A 7,254-nucleotide genomic window follows, 5' to 3' on the forward strand; every position below is an offset into this window, starting at 1 on the left:
CGGGAACGTTACCTCCCATACACCACATTTCCCGATCGCCGGCAAGGACGAGGAATTCGGTGCTGGGCTAGGTCCCGTTTCGCTCGCCGCTACTAAGGGAATCCCTGTTGGTTTCTTTTCCTCCGCTTAGTGATATGCTTAAATTCAGCGGGTTGTCTCGCCTGATGTGAGGTCGACAATTTATTTTGTGCGCTTTCCAACAAAAACTTCGCCTCCTTACCACATGTCAAAAACACAAAAGGATGGCGAACTAACAGTTGTTGTACACACGCTTTGCATCGCTTTCGATTCGACAAAAAAGAAAGCGCGCAATCCAACGGCATTCCCCTACTGGATGGCTCCAGTATTCATCGGGGACGCGAAGGTCTTAGACTGACGGAAGGCTACGACGCAAAAAACTTTCCTCCCAGAAGCGTTTTTCTTTTTTTTGTGCAAATCAACGCCACGAGATTTACATTTGCCGACGCCGCGTTTCAACGCGCCAACGCCAACTCCGTCCCACGGTTTTTCCACTCGAACAACATCCACGCCAAAGAAAACAGAATCGATCGAAAAGAAACCGTTTCAAATCTCCGTTTCTAACGCACCGACGTCACAGCGCCGTTCAACGTGCGAAAGATTTTCTTGGTATTGGATTTTCCACAAACGGTATCCATCGAGTTTCGTTTTCCCATGCAGTGTTCGATAAAAACTCGTAGGAGGAGGAGGACTGGTTAAGCGCACGCGTGCAATCGCACCACTCGTGCATTTGCTCAAAGAAAACGCAACGCAAGAAAGCATAAAACTGCGTGCTGCCCACGATCCGACACAGTCAAAACGAGGTAGAAAACAAATTCTCTTCTCTTGATATATGATCCGACCCTCACACAGACGAAGCCACGGGAAGGCCCGAAGCCGCAATGTGCGTTCAAAGAGTAAGTGCTCAGTGTGTCCTGCAATTCACACCAAGTCTCGCAGCTGGCTGCGTTCTTCATCGACCCGAGAACCGAGTGATCCACCGCTTAGAGTCGTGTCAATGTGTTTGGATTTTTCAATCAGTACGACAAAACACAAGTTGTTGTTTTTTTTCGCGCCCGGCACATCCCATGCCATCTCGAAAGCGCAAAAAAAAAAGCTTCTTCTCAAACGCCCCTTCGTTAATCAAAACAAAAGGGCGATCCTCGAGAAGAGACGAAAAAGGGGGCGATGCGCCTTTCCCAGGCAGCACACCAATGTCGGTCCGACATTGGCCTAACATTGGCAAAGACCGGTCTCAATATTGGACAATATTGGAAGCGCTACCCTTTCCAATGTTGGCCCAGTGATCGGTGCCAATATTGGGCCAACGTTCAGCCATCGTTCCAGCCGATGTTGGCCCCATCATTGGTGCCAATGTTGGGCCATCGCTAAACCATGGTTCCAGCCAAGGTGCTCCCACATTGGCGAAGACCGGCGTAATATTGGACAACACTGGAAGCGCGACCCGATCCAATGTTGGCCGTCATGCTGATTTTTGGCCATCGTTGCACTCGCCCAGCTCTTTGCAAGTGCCCTCGCCAAGTTGTTTGCAAAAAGGAAGGTAAACAGACACAAGGGATTGTTTTGAAATCTCCTAACAGTTTATTACACACAGCTTATTCTGTAGACAAGCACAATCTCAGCAATTGGTAATATGTGAAGAGGTACTACTCAGCTGTGATACAATTAAAAAGACTGCAAAGCAAGCAACAACCGGGGTAATTCTTGGGTAGTGTCCAGTATCCCGGCAGCTCACAGAATTGTTTCGCCTAAATTCTACCACTAGTCGCCCCTCATTGGCGGTGCAATCAGTTCATCGAACTACATTTCATAGACAGATCGTTTCATCAACACGCGATGTTTCATAAAAAAACTCAAAATATGTTTTCTTTTCTTTTTTTGTCGCAATGAACCGCTTCAGATTAGCATGAAGCGGCGTGAAAGGGTGGGCTGGTTCGGTGAGCACGCGCCTCAGGAATACACGCGCGACGAAATGCCCCTACAGCGCGCAATTCGCGTAACGAATGTCGATGAAACGTAAATGTCGACCAGAAAGGTGGCAACGAAACGTGTTTTTGCGAAACGCAGGTAGAATAAAAAAGTCAGTATTCTACCTGCGGTTGTGACATTATTTCAGACAGATAATGGCAGGCGACTATCGGTAAGATTGCGGGAAAATTATTCTCCCAGCTGCCAGGAGATAGGCAATGCCCAATTCTAGAGGTTATCCGGAAGATTGCCCATACAAGAACGGACAATGATCATCAAGTAGGTTGCAGCACACTTACGTTGAAAATACTGGACTTGAAAGATGTAATCCGACTTATATGTCAACACGGGCACTGCAGAACAACCACTAAAACACAAAAACTACAAGGAAGTGATCCGTGAAGATTCAACACAATGTAGCACACGCTGCCATTTGCCGAACCGGACACTAAACTGTTCACAAGAATGTCTTGGGCCTCTTTGAAGAAATCGACACGGGTAGGACTTTTCGAACGAGATACCATTTACCACAGAAGCGAAATCCACAGCGGGCCTGCACCCCGCAGGCCGCATCACGCACGAAACTAGGTCCGGTCCTTGCGACGCAGGCATTCCGAGTTTGTCAACGGGTAATGTGTCATCCGTCAAACCACATGATCACACTTCTGCCGTTACCCGCGCACAGAGAGCGGATTCAAGTCCGGCGAGTACGCACAGCAACCGCGCCTTCAGCTTAGGGAGAGAGAGAAAAAAGAGAGAAGGAGTACAAAGCAAGCAGGCCAAAACGGGGGTGGGGTGCGCTTACAAAGGCTTATCTTCAGGGGCATCTCAACAATGAACGGAGCGAGAGAATTTGTCACTTCTACCCAAGGTTGATAGTGCAGTAGAAGTTATGCGTGACCTTGTGCTTTAGGCAGGTTCCGTGCTCTGCCTTATCGCCAGCTTTGAGACAGTAGTCACGTGACCCTAACCGGAGACAGGATTGGCCTTAAACACGCATAGCGTCTACCTTGCCGTCATTACCGATTTAACAGGACAGCTCTTTGAAGGTCAGCTTTCGAACTTCTAAAGAAACTGTCCAGTCCAAAAGTGGTTCTAAACGGGGCAAGTGTGACGACAGCATGTTTTGCGTCGTATAACTTACATTATAATTTAGAATGAAGAACTAAGCGCGACTATTTTTTGCGCACGATGTACACAAATATATCTATAAATATATAAGTATATTTTTTATCAATAAATTTAAAATTGTTTGTACACTGTTAGGTTCGCCTTTTTAAACTTCAAATTTTTTTTACGAAAGAGTTGCACATAAAAGACACCTCGAACAGCACATCGTCCGACTTTCAACACACGATGAATCACCGACGCTCGCAGTAAGAAGGTTGCGGTGCTGCGCGAACGGTTTCTGAAATATGCTGCGCAGGGTACGCCGGGCGCAACGGCTTCGCGACCGTTCGAAGGGCAAATGATTCGCGACAACAAAGTAGCGTCTTGCAGCATCAGTAAGCTAACGGGGCTCGAGAGACCCACGCTCACATTTCCGCAGAGCGAGCGCGGCCGGCCAGATCGAGGCGCAGTATGCTCTCGCGTCGCGATTGCTACGTCGTTGCTCTGCCTACACTGATGACATGTGCACTGGCAGTCGAAGCAACCCTCTTGAGACTTCACTCGAGTTTAATATATGACTTTATAGCGCGATAGACTCTCGTAAAACTAAAAGTAGCTCATGAAAATAGTTTTTTTCTGCTCCCAAAATTTCTCCAAAGCTGCTTTGCCCAGTTTCATCCTTGTATTTCCAATACTGGAAATTGTGGCTTTAACACTCCAATATTGAACAGCATATGACAGCATACAATCAATATTAGAAAGCCCTTGGCCTTGGCAGTGCAATATGACCTGCACAAGTCAGCATACTTCCAAAATTGGAAATCCAAATTGGCTTTTACAGTCCACTATTGGACCAGCTTATGCCAGCATGAGTTGATCTTGGAAAGCTGTTGGCTTTGACAGTTGAATATTGACCAGCTTACGCCAGCATGCATCCGATATTGGAAAGCCATTGGCTCTAACAGTCCAATATTGGACAGCTAATGCTGGCATGTATCCAATATTGGAAAGCCATTGGCTCTGACAGTCCAATATTGTAAAGTTTATGCCAGCATATATCCAATATCGGAAACCTATCGGCTTTGACAGTCCAATATTGGATAACTTATGCCGGCATATATCCAATATTGGAAAACCATTGGCTTTGACAGTCCAATATTGGACAGGTTATGCCAGCATTTATCCAATATTGGCAAGCCATTGGCTTTCACAGTCCAATATTGGACAGCTTATTCCAGTGCATCACCAATATTGGAAAAACATTGGCTATGATAGTCCATTATTGGCCCAGGTAATTCCCATATTGGTAAACACATGGCTCAGTTGGGCCATTGTTGGGCCATTCTTTGTCCCATCAATTCCAATGTTGGCCCAATATCGTGTGCTGCCTGGGTTTGTAACCCGCGGATTGTCCCGGTGCACTTGAAATCTCCTCTCAATCGAGGCAGCAGAGGGCTCCCGCTGGGCGCATCATCGAAAGGAACGGAGGCCACCCAAAGAAAAAGGCACATCCGAACCACAGTTGTTTTTTTTTTTTTTGTGCCGTCCCGACGGCATCCAAGCTTGGTCGGGATCGGCGCCAGATAAATTCGCACATCGAGTCCATTCCCCGTACAAGAGGAAGAAGACAAAACGATGCCAAATAACATCCGGTAATGATCCTTCCGCAGGTTCACCTACGGAAACCTTGTTACGACTTTTACTTCCTCTAAATGATCAAGTTTGGTCATCTTTCCAACACACCGGCGCAACCGAAAGGCCGCTCCGGGTATCGGTCCGAAGACCTCACTAAATCATTCAATCGGTAGTAGCGACGGGCGGTGTGTACAAAGGGCAGGGACGTAATCAACGCGAGCTTATGACTCGCGCTTACTGGGAATTCCTCGTTCAAGGGGAACAATTGCAAGCCCCTATCCCAATCACGAAGGAGGTTCCACGGGTTACCCAGTCTTTACAGACAGGGATAAAAACACGCTGCTTCCTTCAGTGTAGCGCGCGTGCGGCCCCGGACATCTAAGGGCATCACAGACCTGTTATTGCTTTGTTTCGTGCGGCTAGGAGCCGCTTGTCCCTCTAAGAAGGGTGCAAGGTGCAGAGAACCACGCACCTATTTAATAGGCTAGAGTCTCGTTCGTTATCGGAATTAACCAGACAAATCGCTCCACCAACTAAGAACGGCCATGCACCACCATCCACCGAATCAAGAAAGAGCTCTCAATCTGTCAATCCTCCCAGTGTCCGGGCCGGGTAAGTTTTCCCGTGTTGAGTCAAATTAAGCCGCAGGCTCCACTCCTGGTGGTGCCCTTCCGTCAATTCCTTTAAGTTTCAGCTTTGCAACCATACTTCCCCCGGAACCCAAATACTTTGGTTTCCCGGAAGCTGCCCGCCGAGTCATTTGAGTAACTCAGGCGGATCGCTGGTTGGCATCGTTTATGGTTAGAACTAGGGCGGTATCTGATCGCCTTCGAACCTCTAACTTTCGTTCTTGATCAATGAAAACATTCTTGGCAAATGCTTTCGCAGTAGTTCGTCTTGCGACGGTCCAAGAATTTCACTTCTAGCGCCGCAATACGAATGCCCCCGTCTGTCCCTCTTAATCATTATCCTGTATTCCAAAAACCAACAGAACAGAAACAGGATCTTGTTCTATTATTCCATGCACTGTTATTCAGGCGAATCGCCTGCGTTGAGCACTCTAATTTTTTCAAAGTAAACGCGCCGGCCAAAGCAAGGCACCTGATGAAGGGAACCAAGCCACGACAGGCATGATGTTCAGCACGGGCCGTAACGTGGTGTCCACGCACTTCCTGCCTGTAACTGAGATCCAACTACGAGCTTTTTAACCGCAGCAACTTTAGTATACGCTATTGGAGCTGGAATTACCGCGGCTGCTGGCACCAGACTTGCCCTCCAATGGATCCTCGTTAAAGGATTTAGAGTGTACTCATTTCAATTACGGGGCCTCAAAAGAGTCCCGTATTGTTATTTTTCGTCACTACCTCCCCGTGCCGGGAGTGGGTAATTTGCGCGCCTGCTGCCTTCCTTGGATGTGGTAGCCGTTTCTCAGGCTCCCTCTCCGGAATCGAACCCTGATTCTCCGTTACCCGTAACAACCATGGTAGGCGCATAACCTACCATCGACAGTTGATAAGGCAGACACTTGAAAGAAACGTCGCCGGCTCGTGGCCGTGCGATCAGCACAAAGTTATCCAGAGTCACCACACAAAACGGACCGAAGCCCGATTGATCTTGGTCTAATAAAAGCACCCGTCGCCCCGAGGGGCTTCGGGCTCACTGCATGTATTAGCTCTAGAATTGCCACAGTTATCCAAGTAGGAAGAAACGATCTAAGGAACCATAACTGATTTAATGAGCCATTCGCGGTTTCGCCTTGTTTCGGCATGTACTTAGACATGCATGGCTTAATCTTTGAGACAAGCATATGACTACTGGCAGGATCAACCAGGTAATCTTTTCGTGGTGGGTCGCCCAAAACCCTACCAACGCGCGGACGCGGGGCCACCGTCAGGCGCCCCTTACGAACCGCAAACACACATAACGCTTAGGAATTACTTCCAAATCCAAGAAGAAATGAAGCACGTTCGAGCGCGCAGCCGGAATATCCCCGACCGAGGTCGGTACCGACGCGGCAAGAAGCGCATAAATTTCTTTCTCGTCGTAGCAACAGAAAGTCGTACGCCAAAAAAATCATTGACGACGCCTTCGCAGCGTTGCCGAGCTTTCAGGTCCCGTGAGGAAGCGAGGACGCACCCCGGCCTTCGGTCAGAACGCACTCGTCATTTCACACCGTTCGGTTAGCGCGGACGCTCCGAAACACCCTCCTCTCGCATTCGTTTTCAAGACACAGGTGCACCCGAGAACCGACCCCAACGGCAGACGCCAGAGATCGCAGGTACCTTGCTGTAACGACCATGCGGCGGAGGCAGCGGCCGAGACGGCGACGAAAGGCGTCGGCGACGTCGTCAGACGCCGCTCGCACCAATCGAACGCTCGACAGACCCCACCTCCACATAATAGCACCGATAAGTATAAAGAAGATCCTTCAAGAGCATTCTGTACATAGTTTGTGGTTATCAGTTTCGGTGACTGACTGACTGACTGACTGACTGACTGACTTACTGACTTACTGTCTCTCAC

At 48.6% G+C, this 7,254-nt stretch overlaps 2 non-coding genes across 2 annotated transcripts; both read right to left on the reverse strand.

Moving 5' to 3' along the window:
* Positions 1–856: 856 nt before the first annotated feature.
* LOC120845514 lies at positions 857–1,009 on the reverse strand. Its single transcript, XR_005716715.1, has one exon. It is a non-coding gene; the product is annotated as a 5.8S ribosomal RNA (ribosomal RNA).
* Positions 1,010–4,749: 3,740 nt separating this feature from the next.
* Positions 4,750–6,565, reverse strand: LOC120845574. The gene has a single exon (XR_005716776.1). It is a non-coding gene; the product is annotated as a small subunit ribosomal RNA (ribosomal RNA).
* Positions 6,566–7,254: the final 689 nt, after the last annotated feature.

Source organism: Ixodes scapularis, unplaced genomic scaffold (genome assembly GCF_016920785.2).
Source record: "Ixodes scapularis isolate PalLabHiFi unplaced genomic scaffold, ASM1692078v2 ptg001158l_1___fragment_3__unscaffolded, whole genome shotgun sequence".
In the NCBI taxonomy this organism is placed as follows: domain Eukaryota; kingdom Metazoa; phylum Arthropoda; class Arachnida; order Ixodida; family Ixodidae; genus Ixodes; species Ixodes scapularis.